Genomic DNA, 21,183 nt, shown 5'->3' on the forward strand with positions numbered 1-21,183 from the left:
AATTTAGGAAGAAAATAAATGATTGATTTGACAACAGCTGGTGAAACCCAACCCTAGCGTAACAAAGGCTGCCCCCTGAATATTTCATCAAATGACCAGAAGAAACCCAGTCCATCCATTTAGATACTTTGTTTACAACAAATTCAGCAACATATTCTCATAATGTTTGTGTGAACCACAGGAGAAAGAAATGGAAAAACAAAGGCTCCTGTACCAGCAGTCCAGACTCCATAATCGTGGTGCTGCAGAGATGGTCCTGCAAATGATCAGTGCCTGCAAAGGTAGTAAGTTGGACTAATACTTTATATTGGGATGGATAATATCACCGGCATAGCACTGGTATCAGCTGAAAATGGGTAAAACATGTATAATCAGTATCAGCAGATGGGAAAGCATGTATATATTGGTATCAGCCAGCATGAGTTTGAAAATATCGGCTTAACTGATATCGGCAAAAATCCAATATCGTGCATCCTAACTTTATGCACGTAATCCTCTCTCTCTCCACCGTGACCCATTTCAACCGGGCCAAGTTTACAGCTTTGTGTTATTTCATCTAGGTGAGACAGGCCCGATGGTGACCACAACCCTAAAGCTGGGTATCTCTATTCTTAATGGAGGAAACAACGAGGTCCAACAGGTATGTGTTCTGAAACCAGATGGTTTTAATATCATGCATTTCAAATGATCTTTTAATGATCACCCTCCACCTTCCTTTGTTTTGTCAGAAAATGCTGGAGTACTTGAGGGATAAGAAGGATGTGGGCTTCTTCTTGAGTGTCCAGGCATTGATGCAGACATGCAGGTCAGTATTAAATCAATGAACACAATTCAACTTTGAACACACATTTTAATCTGAGTTTGTGATTTCTGCAGTGTCCTGGATCTAAACGCCTTTGAGAGGCAGAACAAGGCAGAAGGGCTGGGCATGGTTTCGGAGGAGGGCACTAGTAAGTCTCAATATTCTTACAGGAGGCGAAACACCGAACATGCCTTTGTTTAATATCATGTTGTGGATTATCTGCATCATAACAGGACACAGATTACACTCTTAAATAACTTACCTCACCAATCCTTTTACGCAACAATCTACACAAACCACCAGGGACGGGATCAAAGTGAAGATGGCACATTTTGTCTGAATGAGGAAACAGATGCTTTGACTTTTCTGCGGTTTGGTTGATCGCCACAAAAACAAAATACACACTTAGAGTAGATGTGTTCGCAGAGACAATTCAACAGCTTCCGTCAGCACTGTAACTAGCAATGTAGGACAACCCTTCATTATCACAATGAATATTTACATTTTAAAGTTTCCCATCATGTTGCAGTGTAACATTTGGTGATGCACGATTTTCAGCTTGTGCACAGTAAGTGGTCCAAATTCAAGATTCAAGATCATTGGGGAGAATAAGTCAGAGCTGTCAAAATAAAGAAATGGCTGGTCATGTGGTGTTCTTGTGACTCACTGTAAAAAAAGGTCTTTGGTTGACCCATCACCATTAACATAAAAGTAAATAATCAAAATTAAGATATGAATTAATAGATACATTAAGGCCTCCTGAGCATCTATTCATTCATCTTCAGAGTGTGATGTTCACAACACAAGTTTAAATTTAATTGGATGATTAGTTTTCTAACCTGAATTATTAACACCCAGATAACTGTTAGAAGATTAGATTGAAGGATTTCCCTACGTGTTTTGTGTTAGTATGTTTCCTAGTCTGACTCAGTGATCTGGTTTCACCTACTCTTTTCATGTGAAATGAATTTGCCATGGAATGTTGTTAATCTCCCCCTCCTCATCTCTTAGTCCTCTTCTGTTGTCAACACACTGATCCTCTCTCCCTTCCCCACGATCACTGCCACCTCTCCCTTGTCCCTCCTTTCATGGTCCTCAGACTTGAACCTAGGACGGGGTAAATCATATTTCTGTCCATCTGCCTCTCTGCCCTCTTATTCCTCTTTCTCTCTCCCCTGTCCCTCTCGCTCAATCATGCCTCCATCTAACACTAAAATCCACACAGAGAGGATTGGATGCCTCTGTCCATCAACTCATGTCCACAGTTGTTACTCATTGTGCATTTCTTTATTTGTTTCAAAAGGCAGTGAATGAAACCTTGACTCTACTTAAAAAAAGTCATGATGTTGATGTCATTTTGTGTCAAAATAGATTAAGCTTTTGATTTAAGTAGTATATTTAAATTTTTGTTTTTTGAAAATTTGCAACAAACATTTTCATATCATCCATTATTACTAGGTAATAACAAATGCAGGCACAGAAAATTTTAAAGATTTGAAGACACAAATAAATAATAGGTTCTATAATATATTCTGAAAAGAATATTCAGGTAGATTTGAATGTAAAAACTCATTAACCTTATTTACAAAAATCAAACAGTTTGATTGGACATGCAAATGTGAGTGAGTGTCAGAAATCATTTGCCTAAGTGTGTATGGTCCATTTCCCTTATGTACAATATAAAGCCTTGGTACTCAGCTGGATTGGAACCCAGAGCCATCTTTAGTGTGTTGTGGGTGTGTGCCTGAAAAAAAGGTTGTGGTAAAAACTCTTTGCTGAGCCCTTATTTTGAAGGATTTTTTTTTAATATCCCAGGCCCAATCTCTTTGTCCACACTCACACTGACCTTGAGGCTCGCTCTCGCTAAGTCCATGAGGGCTTAGGACTGTCCCACTGTCAAAACGTCAAGTGCGTGAGGGATCTTTTCAGACTTGGCGTAAAGGAATTACCCATAGTTCATAGCATTGTGATGTGAAACACGGTATTCCCGGGGGAAGCCCAGAAGCATGTGTAAAAGAGAGACGGTAAACAAGAAGCATGGAAGGTGCAACCAATGTTGACGTTTAAAAAAAAACTTTGCCTGAAAGTATAAATATAGAAAACAGCCTTAATCAGACTAAATATATTGATCTTCACATATATGCAGTATAATGTATATATTTTTAAACTTTTTTATTTTCAGAACAAGAGAAAGGTGCATTACAAATTCACAGTCAGAAAAAATATAAGATTCCCCTCCCCCCAACATCCTGAACCCCATCTCAGTCCTCTTCTTTCATAATGGAGGCATTTAGAGAGCTGTATACTCACAGAAATACACATACACACCTACATATGAGTATTCATATGATATACAAACACAGCAGTGTACCTAATGTTGAATAGAAAAGGTATAATGGTACATACGTTCACATCCATCAGCCTGTATACATATAAATATATATCCATGCCCACACAAAGGCATAGCCACAGATGCCTGCATGTACCCGTACAGTGAAAGAAATAAAAAATATAGTGTATAGATGAAAATGTGTGGTTAGGCAGTGTATACGGCAAGAGCCTGGACCACATAGCAATCAGTCAGTCGGTCCCTTAAGGGCCTTGAATTTGAGGAAAGTAAAATTGCACTGTAAGAATTCCTAATGAGGAGAGCTGCATGACGTCATGCAGATTAGGTGAGAAGTCATGATGTACTTTCCCATTCCTGGTTATACTATTTTGAGCCCTTACAGCCTTCTGCCCTCAATCACATTCCAGGTAACATGAATTAAGTCAAAAATGGCTGAGGGATTAGGGTTTAAGGAGGAGTTTGAGATTTAGTACCAGTGTTTGCAGAGGTAGGGTTGTTTATTCAACCTCCAACACTGTAGATGGCGGTAGTGCGTATAAACACTTGATGTCACCCACCATGAACCATACATTTGAGACCGTAGACTGACGTAGGATCCGTGATGTCACCCATCTGTTTCGGCGGCGGCTGCCATATTGCTGCTGTCGCATGATTGTGACGTAAAGAGGCGGTGTTTGAGCCTCCTCGCCAACAGCTACAGTGTTCCCGCAGTGAGCTTTGCCTCTCATTGGAAGACTCGTAATCTCAATATCTTCGAAATTGCCGCGTTAGAAACAAATTCACCCCCCTCACAGTGTGAGCCGATCGAGAAATGAGCTATCCAGACTACACTCGTCTTTTGTACCAGGCTGTAAACATGTTTATTTCTGCTGTAAAGATCGGCTTTTCTGAATTGGTGTGTATGTGGTTTCCGGTACTTCCAGAGCCAGCCTCAAGCGGATCCTCGATGAACTGCAGTTTTTAGCACTTCCGCATTGGACTCATAGTTTTAGATCAGAGGTTGCCGCTTGATTGAGACATCTGGTTTTTCATGAAGGAGGTCATGTGGATATTAACTTTTGATACAAAACACTGGATTCCCTTCAACATTGTGATGGACAATGCCCCAATCTCTCACACATTTAACTCTGCTGCATTTGAGCTCACAGTTTGTGTGCTGCATGATTCTGTGTCTGTGTGTGTATTAACTACAGCCAGTGGGATTTTTAAAACATGTGCAGGCTGATTAATCGGACCAGCAGATAAACCTCAGATGACCGGCTCACTTCTAATTACTGCAGTTTTTTAACTTTAATTCTGTCGCTGTCTCTCTCTCTTCGTACAACGTCTGCTTAGTCTATACATGTTGTAAATGTGGCTCTCTGTCTTTTATATGTCTTTGTATTCACCGCAACTTGTTGTCATGTTAAATGTAAGCATGTTGTGTTGAAGCCTCCCATATGTTGTTAGACATTTGACTCTATGTTGGACCATTGTCAGCCCACAGTCATTTGTGTTCCTTTTTATGTAAATTATACGACGAAGCATGACCTACTCTTTCATTTAATATGGAAAAATCTCCTGATCAGAGGTGGTTATATAATATTATATATCATATCAGTATGTAGGTCCATTGAGAGATGACGGTGAGTTGTGAAAATGACTGTATTTGCAGTCAACACTGTGCTTATACAGGAAGAGTGTTTCAGAAATCAAAAGTGAGTTTTTTTATGCTGTATTTACTCTGACTCTACTCTGACTCTTAGGATGTCATTTAACACTTATTTCTTTTTTTAGATGAGAAAGTGATGGCAGACGATGAGTTCACCTGTGACCTCTTCCGGTTCTTGCAGCTGCTTTGTGAAGGTCACAATAATGGTGAGAATGTCTTGTGTTTCAAATTTCAGTAAAAATCATTTTAAACTAAAAATATAAATGAAATCAAACATTGTTAAATTAACATACTTCACCAAAGGGTTTCCTTTTTACTGCAGACTTTCAGAACTACTTGCGGACACAGACGGGCAGCACTACTACCATCAACATCATCATCTGTACTGTCGATTACCTCCTCCGACTTCAGGTTGAACCTTTAATGTTGCCTAAAGATGGTGCAGTTAATGAAAATACAGAATTAAAGTTTGGAAGGTCAGACTGGGAATCGTATTGTGAGAAAAAAATGTGCTGGTTCTCTACACCCCGAACCTTTCCTTACAACTCTGCCTTCCAACTTGGATTCTGCATCACTTTTCTAGTTTCTGTAAGCTTTTAATTTGGTAGCTCAACAGAGTCAGGTGATCAGGAAACTGTAAGTATGTTCCCATAGTATTTTGAACCAAGAAAGTTAAAGGCTTTTTATATGCCATGAATTAGACCATTTGACCTGATTTTAAAAATCATAACAGCCTAAACTAATTTATGGTGTGGGAATACTTTATGAACCTCTCTTTTTTTTTTCTTATCAAGGAGTCCATCAGTGATTTCTACTGGTACTACTCTGGCAAGGACGTTATCGATGAGCCCGGCAAAAAGAATTTCTCCAAAGCTATGACAGTCGCAAAGCAGATATTCAACAGTCTAACTGAATATATTCAGGTACAATGTGAACAACCAGACGGTTCATTAATACTAAATTATATTTAATCTCTAATCATCTCACACTATCTCATCTCATCCCTACTTTACATTACCTTACCTTACTTTACTTTACTCATCTCATCTCATCCCTAATTTGATTAACGTATCTCATCTCATCCATACTTGACTTGACTTGACTTTATTTATCTCATCCCTACTTTACTTTATTTCACTTTAAATTACTTCTCTCATTTCCTCTCATCTCTTCTCTACTTTACTTATCTCCTTTAATCTTATTTCTAGTTCACTTGGCGGATCTTATTTCATCTCTACTTTACTTTATTAATCTCACCTCTACTTTACTTTGCTAAACTTTACTTTGCTCAGCTAAACTTAACTTTATTTATATAATCACATCCAAACTTGAGTTAAATTTTACTTTACTTATCTCATCACTACTTTACTTATTCCATTTTGACTGATCTTATTTCATCCGTACTTTACTTTATTAACCTCACCTCTACTTTACTTTACTAAACTTTACTTTACTTAACTAAACTTAGCTTTATTTATCTAAACTATTTTACTTTACTTATCTCATTTCATCTGATCTCTACTTAACTTTACTTTACTTATCTTATTTCATCCTTAATTTACTTTATTAACCTCACCTCTACTTTACTTTACTAAACTTTACTTTACTTAACTAAACTTAGCTTTATTTATCTAAACACATCCAATCTTGATTTTATTTTACTTTCCTTATCTCATTTCATCTGATCTCTACTTTACTTTACTTTACTTATCTTATTTCATCCTTAATTTACTTTATTCATCTCATCTCATCCCTACTTTACTCTACTTGACTTAACTTTTCTCATCTCATCTCATTCCTACTATATTTTATTTTACTTTACTCATCTCATTACATAGCATCCCATCTCTACTTTATTGACTTATCTTATCTTGTGTTTTTTCATAATGTATTTAACACTGAGTTTCTCTTTTCAGGGCCCATGCACTGGTAACCAGCAGTCCCTGGCCCACAGCAGGCTGTGGGATGCCATTGTTGGGTTTCTTCATGTCTTTGCCCATATGATGATGAAACTTGCTCAGGTATGCAAATACTTTTATTTGGAATGAAAATAATTAAATATATAGTTTGCTTTAGAGATGTGCAATCATGAAACACAGACTCATGGTGACTTTCACCAGTAGACAGAGCTCCCTGACCTCAAACCTACACTTATGTAATCCATATTGACAGAATACATGTGTTATACAACTTTGATCTCATGACAGATTTGGTTTTCAGTGAACATGGGAGAAATCAATGGTAACCATGAAAGGCATGATGCTGTTCAGAGCCAGTGTAACCCCAGCCATGCATTGTTGCTTTTTCTGTTGCACTTAAGCTCTGTTGTTGTTGTTAAGTATCTCAACAGTCAAGCTCAACGTAGTGCTTACTGTGCATTATGTTGGTGGATGTTCATTAAATCACCCATCACTGCTTCTTGAAACTTTCTGTTGATGTTCAGTGGAGTTCCTTTCTGCTGAGTTAACCCTGAAAACCTTACAAAAGCTGCTAACATGTGCATGACAGATAAATTATGCTGCCACTGGCTTAATTGTGCACATGCTTATAAGCTTTTGTTTAATAGATGGCTCCACATTGCATACAGTACGCCTTAATATTACATCTAGAGAGTAAAGTCACTTAAGATCTTGTGATTCCAGAAGTATTTCAACCATTTATTTGTACCTCCAGTTAGAGACAGTTTCAATGTCACCTTGTATCTGAATAGACACTTTATTCAAATGTCATATCAGGAAAACTACATGTGTGTTGAAATGAAAAAAATGATGGCTGAGCTCAGTTTAGCTGCCTCAGCCTCAGGGTCCTGTGCTGTGCATGCTGGCTCAGTGTCACACTGTCATGGCTGACCTCGGCAATTGAACAGAACAGAGCCATCATTAATGTGCTTTTCCTACAATGACGAGCCAAAATGTCTGCTGCAAAAACTGGTATTCATTTTGCTCAGATGTGATACATGGTACTAAATCATTAATCCAACCAGCTGTACACAATGTACATATTTTGATTTAAAGATACAAAACTTAGAAAACTACAAAACTATTAATCAAACCTACTAGGACGTAGGTTGATTTCAAGTAGTATATAGCGACTTAATGTCAACAAGTAAAAGGCTAAAATACTTTAAGGGAAATCATATGACTTTTCCTCTCAATGTAGCGCAGTCATCCCCTCTGGATGACTGAGGCTAATGTCAGACCTTTAAGCATAACTATTGCATGCACATCCCTTTAATCACACATGAACAGCACAGTCATCCTTCATCCATAAATTCCCAGCTCAGCAAACGCTTAACACACATGATGCACCTAACACAAAATGACCTTCCTGTGCGCTGTCCTTCTTGACCTGATATTCTCACAAGTATCAGCTGTTCTGCTTTGCAGCCAACATATTTAAAACGATCAACCAGACATCAGTATATTTTAGATGTGTAATTTAAATTTAAAGTATGTTAAAGATGTATTTTATTTGGTTATGTATATCTAAAGCGGCCCAAACATTGTTTTACTGTGAAACAGAATGAAGAAAGAAAATATATGTCACACACAAGAGTATTTGAAAATGTCATTATGTTTTTTTACAACTGAATAATTTATGCATTATTCAAACTGTCTTCCACATGGTCAATGCAGGGTAAAGTATGTATCCATTTTATTTATCTATTGATGTGATATTGTGTTTACTAGTTTATAATTTATTCAATGTTTGTTTCCCTTATCAGGTTGTTCTATACCCACCTGCTTTTAGTGAGGAAATAAGAATACTTGATTTAAAATGCTCTCATTAAGGCGCCTCTCTGAAAAGGTTAGAGTCCTGCCCCTCTTCAAGACTTATGTCTTTAACAAGAGTTGTGTGCGTTTACGTGAGCCAAAAGGTGCATTTCGACCAAGAGTTCCGGGGTCTTTTAGCCCCCAGGACTACTTTCCCCGGGACTAAAAGGTTCCTGTGCCCCCATTGTTGTCTGCGTTTCGACCGCGAGCTGAAGTCCTGTGTAGATTGTGCAAATCAGGCCAGTGACATATGGAGAAAAAAACTTATATTAGATAATATTTTGAAATCTTAATAAAAAACTAAACTAGTATGCATTCCCAGGAACTCCCTCTGTGTTTCAACTACTGTGTAAACTCCACAAACACCATTACATTCAACCGAAAGTCCCAGGACCTTTGAAAAGTACTACCCCCCCAAGCAGGGGCTTTTCAGGGGGGAGATTATTTAACCCTGAACTAAATTTAGACCCTGGTTCCTCCGGTCGAAACGCACGTAGATCAGGGGTAAAGTCCCTAGTTCCGGGGTAAAGTTCCTGCGGTGGAAAAACGCCTTAACTCTATCAAGTTGGTGATGCTGGTACCTCCTGCACCAGCCGTTGTTCCTTCCTGCAGGAGAGGTACCTAGAGTTAGTCTAGGGAGACAGGGATCAGCATGCCAAGACGACTGCCTTCCCCTGCTGCTCCTATGAAAGGGACCCTTTAGAGCCGAGCTGCCTTGCCTGGATTATGGAAACCAGGGCTAGTTCCTGGAGCCATTGTATGTGGTGCTTGCCAGTGAGGGTCTAGTTACTAAGCTCCAACCACAAAAGCACCCTTTTTTGTGTGTAATGCTGGGGTTTTTTTGGTAGCTTTTGAGCAGCATAAAAAATTACATTTTTTCAGGTGAATTAATTTGACATGTGCCTCATCAATCATACAGAAATAAAATACCCAGTTAACAAAGATAAACAGTTTTGCCTGTTTAAGTACCAGTACTACAATGCAATATCACAATAAACCAAAGTTGTTCTAGCCAAATCAGTTTGAATCAAAGCAAAAGAAGCAGGTGGGTATAAAACTTCCCAAGAGAAGGACTGAATTTTAACCTCCACTGTTGGAGTATACACTTTAATGTGATATTATTTTGTGTTGGAATATACATTTTAATGTGACATCCACTCTGTTTGCACACATGTAACAGGAGTAACCATCCTGTTGCCATTTACATTCACTAATAACTAACCTGAAGGAAAATGCCCCTTAACTGTTTTGTGTTGCTTTGTGTCTTCTGTGTTGCTTTGATTCTAACACTATTTAAGTATTAATACAACACAAGTTTATTTGGACTGTATACATATAGACTGTATACAGTATGTTTAGTATGTTTATCCATGTTTTTCATGGAATTCAATTCATCTTCCAACCAAAATTTGGTCACAGTTCACAGCAGTCCTTAACATATAAAGATGTTAGTCTTTTATCTATGTCAAGGCACAATTCTAATTGCTCTTCAGACATGACATGAAAAGACATTATAAGAGAGTTCTCAAATGTCTAAAAAAAAATAACTTAATGAAGATAAAAAAAAGTTTGGTAAGTGGCATTAAAAGAGTGAAGGAACAATGAATTGAATTATGATTTAGTTGCTTTTGTAGTGTTAGCAAATTTAACGTGTAGACCTTACTAGTTTACAGGTTGAGACTGCATTGTCGCAGACGGCTCCATTACTGTTAGGTCTTCTTCAAGCGGAGACGTTGATTCTGTGTCATACAGGTTTCAACTGTCACATCTAATGCTCACTGTCATGAAGATGTATTCACTATTAAGAAAAACTTGTGTTTTATATTTAATATCCACAAATGTTAAATTAACACAAATCCTCTCAGCATGAGAGTTTGGTCTTTTAACTTCTTTTTGCAGCACCCTGTTATTTGTGAATGTGAGTGTATGCAACACACATTTTCTTGAATGTACACTTCATATCATAACAAGTATTTGGTCCACTAGATGTAGTCATATAATTATCTATAATCACTGTTATACAATTAAATTCAGCTGCCTCACCATAGACATGTGAACCCTTCATTTTTAATACAGTGATATACAATCTGTTATCATTACTGTAAGTTCTTTCCCATCTTTTAATGGTGACAGGACTCCAGCCAGATCGGGCTGCTCAAGGAGCTTCTTGACCTGCAGAAAGACATGGTTGTGATGTTGCTCTCACTGTTGGAGGGTAAAGAGTTTATACTTGTTCTTTGGATTTCAAATGTTTTCGTATTGCATTGTTTTGTCCTTTTCAAACCTTTGTTTACATTTTTACTATGTGCTGTTCAGGAAACGTGGTAAATGGCACAATCGCCCGCCAGATGGTGGACATGTTAGTCGAGTCGTCCAGCAACGTGGAGATGATCCTCAAATTCTTTGACATGTTCCTCAAACTGAAAGACATCGTGGCGTCAGACGCTTTCCGTGATTACGTCACAGACCCTCGAGGGCTGATCTCCAAGAAGGACTTCCAGAAGGCCATGGATAGTCAGAAACAGTACTCCACCTCAGAGATCCAGTTTCTTTTGTCCTGCTCAGAAGCAGATGAGAACGACATGATCCACTACGAAGAGTTTGCCAACCGCTTCCAGGAACCTGCCAAGGACATCGGGTTCAACATCGCAGTGCTGCTCACCAACCTGTCCGAGCACGTCCCCCATGACACCAGGCTTCAGAACTTCCTTGGACAAGCAGAGAGCGTGTTGAACTACTTCCGCCCCTTCCTGGGACGCATTGAAATAATGGGCGCCAGCAGAAAGATCGAGCGAATCTACTTTGAAATCAGTGAAGTCAACCGGAGACAGTGGGAGATGCCCCAAGTCAGAGAGTCCAAACGACAGTTCATCTTTGATGTTGTCAACGAGGGCGGGGAATCAGAGAAGATGGAAATGTTTGTCAACTTCTGCGAGGACACAATCTTTGAGATGAATATAGCCTCACAAATCTCAGAGCAAGAGGAAGAGGAGAAAGGGGAAGAGGATGATGAGGTAGAGGAAGGTGGAGGTGAGGGAGCAGCAGGTGGGGGGGCAAATGGAGGAGGTGATGAGGACACTAATGGAGAGGAAGGGCAGCCTGAATCCAGCTCTGCCTTTGCAGACTTCATAAACAGCTTGTTGAGCTTCCTCAGTATTTTCACCTTCCGTAACCTTCGCAGACAATACCGCAGAGTGAGGAAGATGACCATCAAGGAGATCGTTGTTGCTTTGTGGACGTTTTTCTGGACCATCCTGATGAGTATACTACACTTTATTTATAATGTGTGCAAAGGGTTCTTCATGATCATCTGGCAAACACTGTTTGGAGGAGGTTTAGTGGAGGGGGCCAAAAATATCACAGTGACTGAGATTCTAGCAAGCATGCCAGATCCCACACAGGACGATGTGCATGGAGATGTGCCAGGGGAGCCAGGGACGGGAGAAGAACAAGACACAGGAGGGGTAACGGACACTGGGGAGACTGGGAGTGGAGAGGAGGAAGAGGAGGATACCCAGGAAAAAGAGGGTGGAAGAGTCGCTGGTGTTGATGCTCCAGGTGGGCTTGGAGACATGGGTATTGAAGCTACTGTTGAACCTCCGACTCCTGAAGGAACTCCCATAACAAAGAGGAAAGCGGTAAGTGTTTAAAACCTTGGGTGAATAAAAACATATGTAGATACAATCAATTTGGCTTACAGTAGAGATAGACCAATATGTTTTTTTCAGGGCCGATACCAATACCGATTATTAGTAGTCAAGGAGGTCAACAACCCATATTTGGAGCCGATATTCATTTGCAGTGAAAGGGAAAATATAGGCGTCAACATTTTGAATAAAACAAACTCCAACACTTAACTTTGTTTAAATGTCTTTAAGCATATGTTTATTAAACAGATTTTCAGATTTGCAACATGTTAAAGGTTTTTTTTATCTTAGACAATAGACATCTTTGTTTTAAAAGTCTAAGAAAAAGTGCAGGGAGCTCCCAGGCTCAGCAGCATGTCTTATAAAGTTAAATGAAAACTTAAACAAAGAAATAGCTCCCTAAAGATTTCAACAGAATATTTTAAGTTTTCCAAAATGTCAATATAACTGAAATGTTAATCTTTCACTTATCTTTGTTTGATGGGGTTATTTTTTTAAGTGGGGTTGTATGAGTTTTAAATCACTAGTAATTGTAGGGGCCACTACAGATGCTGCTCAGCTCGGCCCCTGCAATGAGAAACTGCAGGGAGAAATGGAACACATGCTAGGCTACGGTTTCTGCAGACGGTGTCATTTCTGCCACGTGGTTTAGTGAATTTTGAGCAAAAGGAACCCAGTTTTAAATTGATCTCTTATCGACCGTCAGACTTTTAAAAAAGTCTGATGCCGTTGTTGATCAACAGCTCCTCAAAAAATGAGACAGAGAAAGTGGTCATTTCTTGCCTTAAGGACTTAAATAAAACTGAATAAAAAGGGAAGTTGACATGTTGTTGGGTGTATTGTGTGCTGACTTTTTTTTGTCACAGCAACCAGAAGAAGCTGATGCAAGCCAGAAACCGCCTGAACCTGTCCCTGTCGAAGAACCTCCCCCTGAGCCTGAAAAAGCAGAGTAAGAGTCTTGATCTGTTTTTTTATTTATATAATTTTTTGCCCCAAAGTCCTCTGTCATGGTTCAAGATAACAGACCACCGCTAGACCTTAAATATTTTCTATATGTAAGACTATTTTACTCAAATATTTTAGAATGGTGCTATTTTATGTGCCAGCAAAATAACTGGACAGTACAGTTAACTACACAATATTAAAATTGGTTCTTAAAGTAGGGGATATGGAGATAATAGACATACCAAGAAAGGCAGAGCAAATCATGGGCTTGCACGTCTGCAGCTGTGGCATCCTGGAACAACATGAATGGTTCATGTTGTTGATTTAAGACAGATATTAAATAAACCCCTGTTTCTTTATAACAGAGCTGAGACTGGAGAGAAAGCAGAAAAAGACTCACCGAGCAAAGAGGAGGAACCGCCAGCAGAGCCGAAGGTAGAAAAAAGAAGAAGAAAACCAAGCCGGAAAGGCGAGGCGGTTTCCAAATCTGGTCTGAGCTGGAAACCCAAAGAAATAAATGCATGGTGAAAAACTTTATTTGTTACAGAATTGATTTTCTCACATATTTCATTGTCAATCTGTACTTAAACACTTACTTATCAGCAGAAAATGTCCTGTTTTGTAGAACTACCTCTCCAGAAACTTCTACAACTTGCGCTTTTTGGCGCTGTTCCTCGCATTCGCCCTGAACTTCATTCTGCTGTTTTACAAGGTAAACAGAGAGTTTTGTATTTGAATGTTGAATGAATCCAATATTTTATTTGTACTTAATTCTATCTGTTTACGTCTTCAAACAAAAGAGCCGTACCGTACCAAGCTTTCTTGTGTCTACATTTTTTTTCTGTTCAGGTGTCTGACACTCCACCTGACGGTGACGACATGGAAGGATCTGGTTTTTCAGAGGGAAGTGGTTTCTTTGAAGGCTCTGGGTTGTTTGAAGGCTCTGCTGAAGAGGCCGAGGGGTCTGGGATGGATGAAGGAGGTGAAGAGGATGAGGAAGATGTTCCACTTTATTTCTATTTAGAGGAAAGCACTGGATACATGCAGCCCACGTTGGCCTTCGTCGCTGCCCTACACACAGTCATCTCTTTCATCTGTATCATTGGCTACAACTGTCTGAAGGTATGATGGGAACATATAAAAAACAGCTGATGAGGGTGAAAGTTTAAAGTTAAACAGCGACCATTGTAACTTTGTTTCCAGATTCCTCTGGTGATCTTTAAAAGAGAGAAAGAACTTGCAAGAAAGTTGGAGTTTGACGGCCTCTACATCACCGAGCAGCCTGAGGATGATGACATAAAAGGCCAGTGGGATCGACTGGTCCTGAATACACCGTACGTGGAAATATTGGTGTCCTAATAGAGATAACTGCGGTGGCCCTGAAGGACAAAACAAATTTACAAAAGATGAAACACTTTTACAAAGTTGGTGACAATTTTACATTTTGGAAAACATTTTTACATTTTATAAAACAAAATTACAAAATCAAAAAAAACACTTTTACCAAGGACAAAACAAATTTACATTTAAGAAAACAAATTTACAGAAGATGAAACACCTTTACAAAGTTGGAGACAATTTTACAAACGACAGAACACTTTTACCGTTAAGTCTGACTTCTTTTAGCCTGACTTCGTCCAGCCTGAGGCTATGTGCTCTGAGACTGTTTCATCTGAATTCTGACACATGATGAAGGTTTTGCAGAGATATGATGCTTTTTCATCTGAGGTCTGACACCTCTCTCTGAGACCCGAGAATGTCCAAATATGTAAACCATGTCCACCTCCGTTTGGTTTCTCTCCATCAAAACAAACTAAATGACCCCTCACTTGATCACTTCCGGATCACTTCCGGTATTTGGTACATTCCCTTTCCGTAAAAATGAAATGTTAATTTGTTTCAGAAATAGTAAAAGTGCTCAGTCGTTTGTAAAATTGTCTCCAACTTTGTAAAAGTGTTTCATTTTTTGTAAGTTTGTCTTCTTAAATGTAAATTTGTTTTGGCCTTGCTCAAAGTGTTTTGCTGATGTAATTTTGTTTTATAAAATGTAAAAATGTTTTCCAAAATGTACATTTCTCTCCTAACTTTGTAAAAGTGTTTCATCTTTTGTAAATTTGTTTTGTCCTTCAGGGCCACCGTAGATAACTGATACAGTGATGAGATTAAGTTTGTACGAACTATTCTAAATAGCACCGGGTTAACTTCCTTCTTAATGAAATAATTTCCCTCTCTGTCACAGCTCTTTCCCAAACAACTACTGGGATAAGTTTGTCAAAAGAAAGGTGAGTTGAGGTCGATTTTCGTGGTTTCAAATCTGGACTCTTTAGAGAATGTTCATGTTTAATATCGTGTCTGTGTCCAGGTTCTTGATAAGTATGGAGATATTTATGGCAGAGAAAGAATCGCTGAACTTTTGGGTGTGGATTTGGCCTCCCTGGATGTGAGTCAACAACATGACAAGAAGCAGGAGGAGCCAGACAACTCTGTGTTTGCATGGTAAAGTTCATGTTAAGCCAACAAAGATGTGCAATGTTGATATTGGTCTTTAGGATTGTAATTAATGATACAAAAATGAAAACCAATATATGTTGTTGGTTTTAGGGTGACCGCCATTGACATCAAGTACCAGATCTGGAAATTTGGTGTTATTTTCACAGACGGGGTAAGCAAACCCATGTTTACTTGTAAACTGCACAATATGCCAATATACTACACACCTTGAGACAAAATGACCTTCTTTATGTTCTCTTTTCAGACTTTCCTTTATCTTTGCTGGTACACAATAATGTCTCTGCTCGGGCATTACAACAACTTCTTCTACGCCTGCCACTTGCTGGACATCGCCATGGGTGTTAAGACCTTGCGCACCATCCTGTCCTCAGTCACACATAACGGCAAACAGGCAAGTGCAGGAAAACTCAATATCATGATTTGTGCTTCGGTCTGATTGTACTAACTCTGAGTCCTCTCTTTTTGTGCTAGCTCATGATGACGGTGGGCTTGTTGGCTGTGGTGGTGTACCTTTACACCGTGGTCGCCTTCAATTTCTTCCGCAAGTTTTACAACAAGAGTGAGGATGAAGATGAACCAGATATGAAATGTGATGACATGATGACCGTAAGTTACTGTGTGTTAAAACATGTGGGACATTAGTGACTGCACTACTTCCCAGATGTTTCACCTTCTCTTGTCTTTTTCAGTGTTACCTGTTCCACATGTATGTGGGTGTGCGTGCTGGTGGAGGCATAGGAGATGAGATCGAGGATCCCGCTGGAGATGAATATGAGCTTTACCGAGTGGTCTTTGACATCACATTCTTCTTCTTCGTGATTGTTATTCTGCTGGCCATCATTCAAGGTAAAGATTATCTCTAAACATATTTTACATAAAAAAAAAAGTAGAATCTGTGCACACAGGACCAGACTTTGGTGGGATGAGTCCAAATGGTATTAACCAATCACGTAGCAGCAGGCTTGGGTTTACACAGGGAGAGCAATCAGTCTGAAGAGCAAAAGCAGACAAAACACAATCCCCTGTAATGACGACCTATTGACTGTAAACTGACGATTTATGAATCTGTCTATGCAGCTGACTGTGGGGCGTCGTTTGTAAAGTTGTGCACACTGAAAATAACATCAACATTTCTCCACACTTAGCTCCAAAACGTCATAACACTGTAGAGTGAATTTTTAAAAGTCACTTTTTTTACCACATTTAAAGGAATATTTGTGATCTTCTTCACATTTAATTTTCTTGTGAAAAATATATTAAGTTGAAATCATTGTTCAAATCCAAATGCTGAAAATAAATTTAAATGTTAAATCTAAATCTAAATGTTCAACGGTAAATCTAAATGTTAAATATAAATCTAAATATTTAGGATTGCAGAGCAACATTTAACATTTATATTTAACATTTATATTTATAATTTATATTTATATGTAATATTTATATTTATATTTAACATTTATATTTATATTTAACATTTATATTTAATATTTATATTTATATTTAACAATTATATTTATATTTAATAAGTAGATTTATATTTAACATTTATCTTTATATTCAACATTTGTATTTAATATTTAATATTTATATCTAACATTTAGATTTACTGTTGAACATTTAGATTTATCGTTGAACACTTAGATTTATATTTAAATTTTTTATTTATATTTAACATTTATATTTATATTTAATATTTATATTTAACATTTATATTTATATTTAATATTTAGATTTAACATTTAGATTTACCATTTAACATTTAGATTTACTGTTGAACATTTAGATTTATCGTTGAACATTTATATTTATATTTAAAATTTATATTTATATTTAGCATTTGGATTTAACGATGATTTTAACTTAATATATTTTTCACAACAAAATTAAATGTGAAGAAGATCACAAATATTCCTCTAAATGTGATAAAAAAAATAAGACTTTTAAAATTCACTCTACATCTTTATGACGTTTTGGAGCTACATGTGGAGAAATGTAGCTGTTATTTTCAGTGTGCACAACTTTACAAATGGCGCCCCATAGCTGACAGTCAACTCTAGAGCCAGAATTTAACTTGACAGACAATTTTGATTTTGATTTTGATTTGATCCTTTAACAGTACCTGGTGGCTAGATTCGCAGAGGAATACATTGTAGGACGATAACCAATGGGTTTTGAGATTGGGGTAAAGACAATGCCAAATGGGAGGACATTTATCAAGTGTTATATCATATTCTTTGGGTAAAAGACTCTAGTGAATAAACAAGTTTTTAAAAGGGTTTGGTGATCTTAAGGTAAGTCTGAAAATCGTATGAACCCCACTAATCTTAATGTTACTGCAGGTCTGATCATTGATGCCTTTGGAGAGCTCAGAGACCAACAAGAGCAGGTCAAAGAAGACATGGAGGTACAAAATAATACTCAAAGTAACACCAGTACTTAATATATGCTCAACTGTGCTTCAGTACTCATTGCTTCTTTTTTTCGTGCAGACCAAGTGCTTCATATGTGGGATTGGAAGTGACTACTTTGACACAACGCCGCACGGCTTTGAGACGCACACTTTTGATGAACACAACCTGGCCAACTACATGTGAGTACACCTATTATTAGGCAGCTCAGTAGCGTGACCGATAGAAAGGTGCCTTAGAGTCTGAATGTGTGGGGTTCAAGTCCTGGTAAGGGCTTCAAATGGGGAGCTGGGCTTTGGGGGCGGCAGTAGCTCAGTCCATAGGGGCTTGGCTTGGCAATTGGAGGGCCGTCGCTTCGAGATCCAGCATGGACGAAGTTTGTCAAGTGGACTGGTGGCCGGAGAGGTGCTGGTTCACTTGCCGAGGTGCCCTTGAGAAAGGCACCAAACCCCCAACTGCTCGGGGTGTGCTGGTTGATGGTAGCATCCTCACTCTGACAGATCTCCCTGCATGTCCACTGCTTATTTGTGCATAAAATTGTATGTATATACACCAAACTGTGTGTGAAGCATGACCAATAAAATATGACCGAGTTGAAAAATTGAATTAATAAAGTAAGTTTCTTTCTTCTTTCTCATCTGTTTGACACAGATTATTATTTATAAATGACACATGTTAACATACTGATCCTTTTCAGGTTCTTCCTAATGTACCTTATCAACAAAGATGAGACAGAGCATACTGGACAAGTCAGTCTGACTTTATTTATTTAATCATTCATTCATATATTTATTCATTTTACTTAAATTGGATTTCCACTGACTGTAATGTCCTTGTTTGAAATCTTGTATCATCTGTTGTAGGAGTCGTATGTCTGGAAGATGTACCAGGAGCGTTCCTGGGACTTCTTCCCTGCTGGAGACTGTTTCAGAAAACAATATGAGGATCAACTTTCATAACCTAACAAGTCTTGTACACATATTGAGGGGAAATAACAACTTTATTTCTGTCTGTGATCATCATTCCTGACAGTTCACAAAAAAACTGGAAATTGGAACTGAAAATACAGAATTTAAAGTTTCAAGGAAAGAAACATCATGGCCAGTTCCAACTAATACTGTGGCAATTTATTTAACATAATGTAAGATTTTTTTTTTAATGTGTTGCCTCTTTCCCAAATTTAAGGAAAGTTTGGGTTTCTATTTATGAGTTTCTTTTGTTGTCCAATAATGAGAAGTGTATTTCATACAGTAGAAACACCTGTCTAATGAAGAACAATGAAGTGCCTTTACATGTACACCTTACCTTAACTAACACACAGCACCAGAATGAGGTTGTCACTTTGACTTCAGCAGATTTATACGCCTCAAATAGGATTTCTTTTTTACCTTTCTTCAGATCATGTAACATATATACTTGGTTTTAAATTATTCTATTTATTGTTTTTGAAAGTGTCATTCTGTAATGATAAAAGAATCCTGTGTGAAGCTTTCTTTCATGATATGCTGATTTTACCTGATGCTCATTGGCATCACTCTGTATGTGAAATGTTCCTGATCAGTGATGATGTACATTTGAATTTGTGATATGTTTCAACAATTCTGAAGTATTCACAATTTATTTCTTTAAAAACATCATGTTGTTTTAATATTATTTAATACTTTTGTCTGGCCAATTTAGGCAGATCTTGATGAGCTGATATACAGAAGATAAGGCACTTGAATGCAATGGAAAGTGTTTGATAGGTGAATACTTGTGTAAAGAATTTAGAGCCACAGTGATAACCTGTGATGAAGTTGTTACATAATGGAAAAAGATGGCTCAACAGTTGTTTTGTGTACCATCTGGATTTGAAGAGAGGGAATAAGTCCCAGAGGTTTAGTGAGACCGATTTAATCTTACTTTTTAATTCTCTGTTTGTAAAACTTTGAAATTAAAGCATAATATATTTAAAAGCAGTTGAATCATTTTTCTTTGTGCAGTAATTCTTCACGTAGCATCAGTTTGTGTGAAACGTCTCATCACAGCCTGTTTGCATACCAAGCTGTTGGAACTGTTGCTATGTGGACCTTCCCAGCTGAACGGGGATTAAGCCTGAGCATTAAAACTCACATTGAGTCTCATGTGCTCTTCATCCTGTCGTCAAACATTCGCTCCGAGCTTGCACGGCAGGGCTGCATAACATGAACGTCTCGGGGATCCACCATGGGGTGCTCAGGATGTACGGTAAGGGGATCCTCTTCTTCACTGAACACTCATTGTTAAAGCTGGGGGAGCATTTAGAGCACCACTGACCGTCTCTCTTATGACTGGCTTACAACAGGCTGTAGGATAGCAATGCAGAGGTCAGTATCCATACTACGCCTGTCCCCCTTCTTTTGTAAATGCTGGATTTGTTTATATTTCTCTTGTTTTAAAAAGGATAATGTAGAATTTTCATTAGACTCCACAACATAAAGGGTCAATGATGATGAATAATCACAAGTTATCATTGGGGTAAGAAATATATTCTGTTTCAGTACTTTCCCAAAATCATTCAGTTTTTTTTTTTTTAAATAACTAAAATATGTTATAAAATTGTTGAAATAGCAAGCACTGAAATGTGGACAATGTGTGATTCTGTAATATAGAACAATTTTATTCTTTACATTTCTTTTAAAATGTTCTTTTACTTTATCTGCCTTATGTGTCGGCCAATTTATCGAATTATTTTGTTTTTTATATCTAATTTTATTTTAATTAAAAAACATCAATGTAATAGCCACAAAAACAGCTTGGTAGAAAGCCCTTAAAAATCATAATATCAAGCAGTAGCTGAAATATGAAATAAAAAGATTAGTAATCCAGACTACACCAGTTGACGTCTTTTGTCACCAGCACTGTTATAATGCTATGTGCTTTAATAATGCACTTTTTTTCCATGTGTTTTCACTGTATGTTTATCGCCTGATCAAATCCAGATGTGCGTGTGAATGTGGTAACATCCTGATTGGTTGAGCCCTACATCCACATCCCCTTGATCCTCCAACCACCTGACCGCCTCTAATCTTGTGGGATGATGGAATGACAGTGTTCATGCTTTAATCCAGCTGTACA

General features: G+C 38.0%; 1 pseudogene; it reads left to right on the forward strand.

The window, feature by feature from the left end:
• Window positions 1-20,063, forward strand: part of LOC117812686 — a 59,287-nt pseudogene extending 39,224 nt beyond the window's left edge.
• Window positions 20,064-21,183: the final 1,120 nt, after the last annotated feature.

The sequence above is a fragment of the Notolabrus celidotus genome, chromosome 5, assembly GCF_009762535.1.
Source record: "Notolabrus celidotus isolate fNotCel1 chromosome 5, fNotCel1.pri, whole genome shotgun sequence".
Taxonomy (NCBI): Eukaryota; Metazoa; Chordata; class Actinopteri; order Labriformes; family Labridae; genus Notolabrus; species Notolabrus celidotus.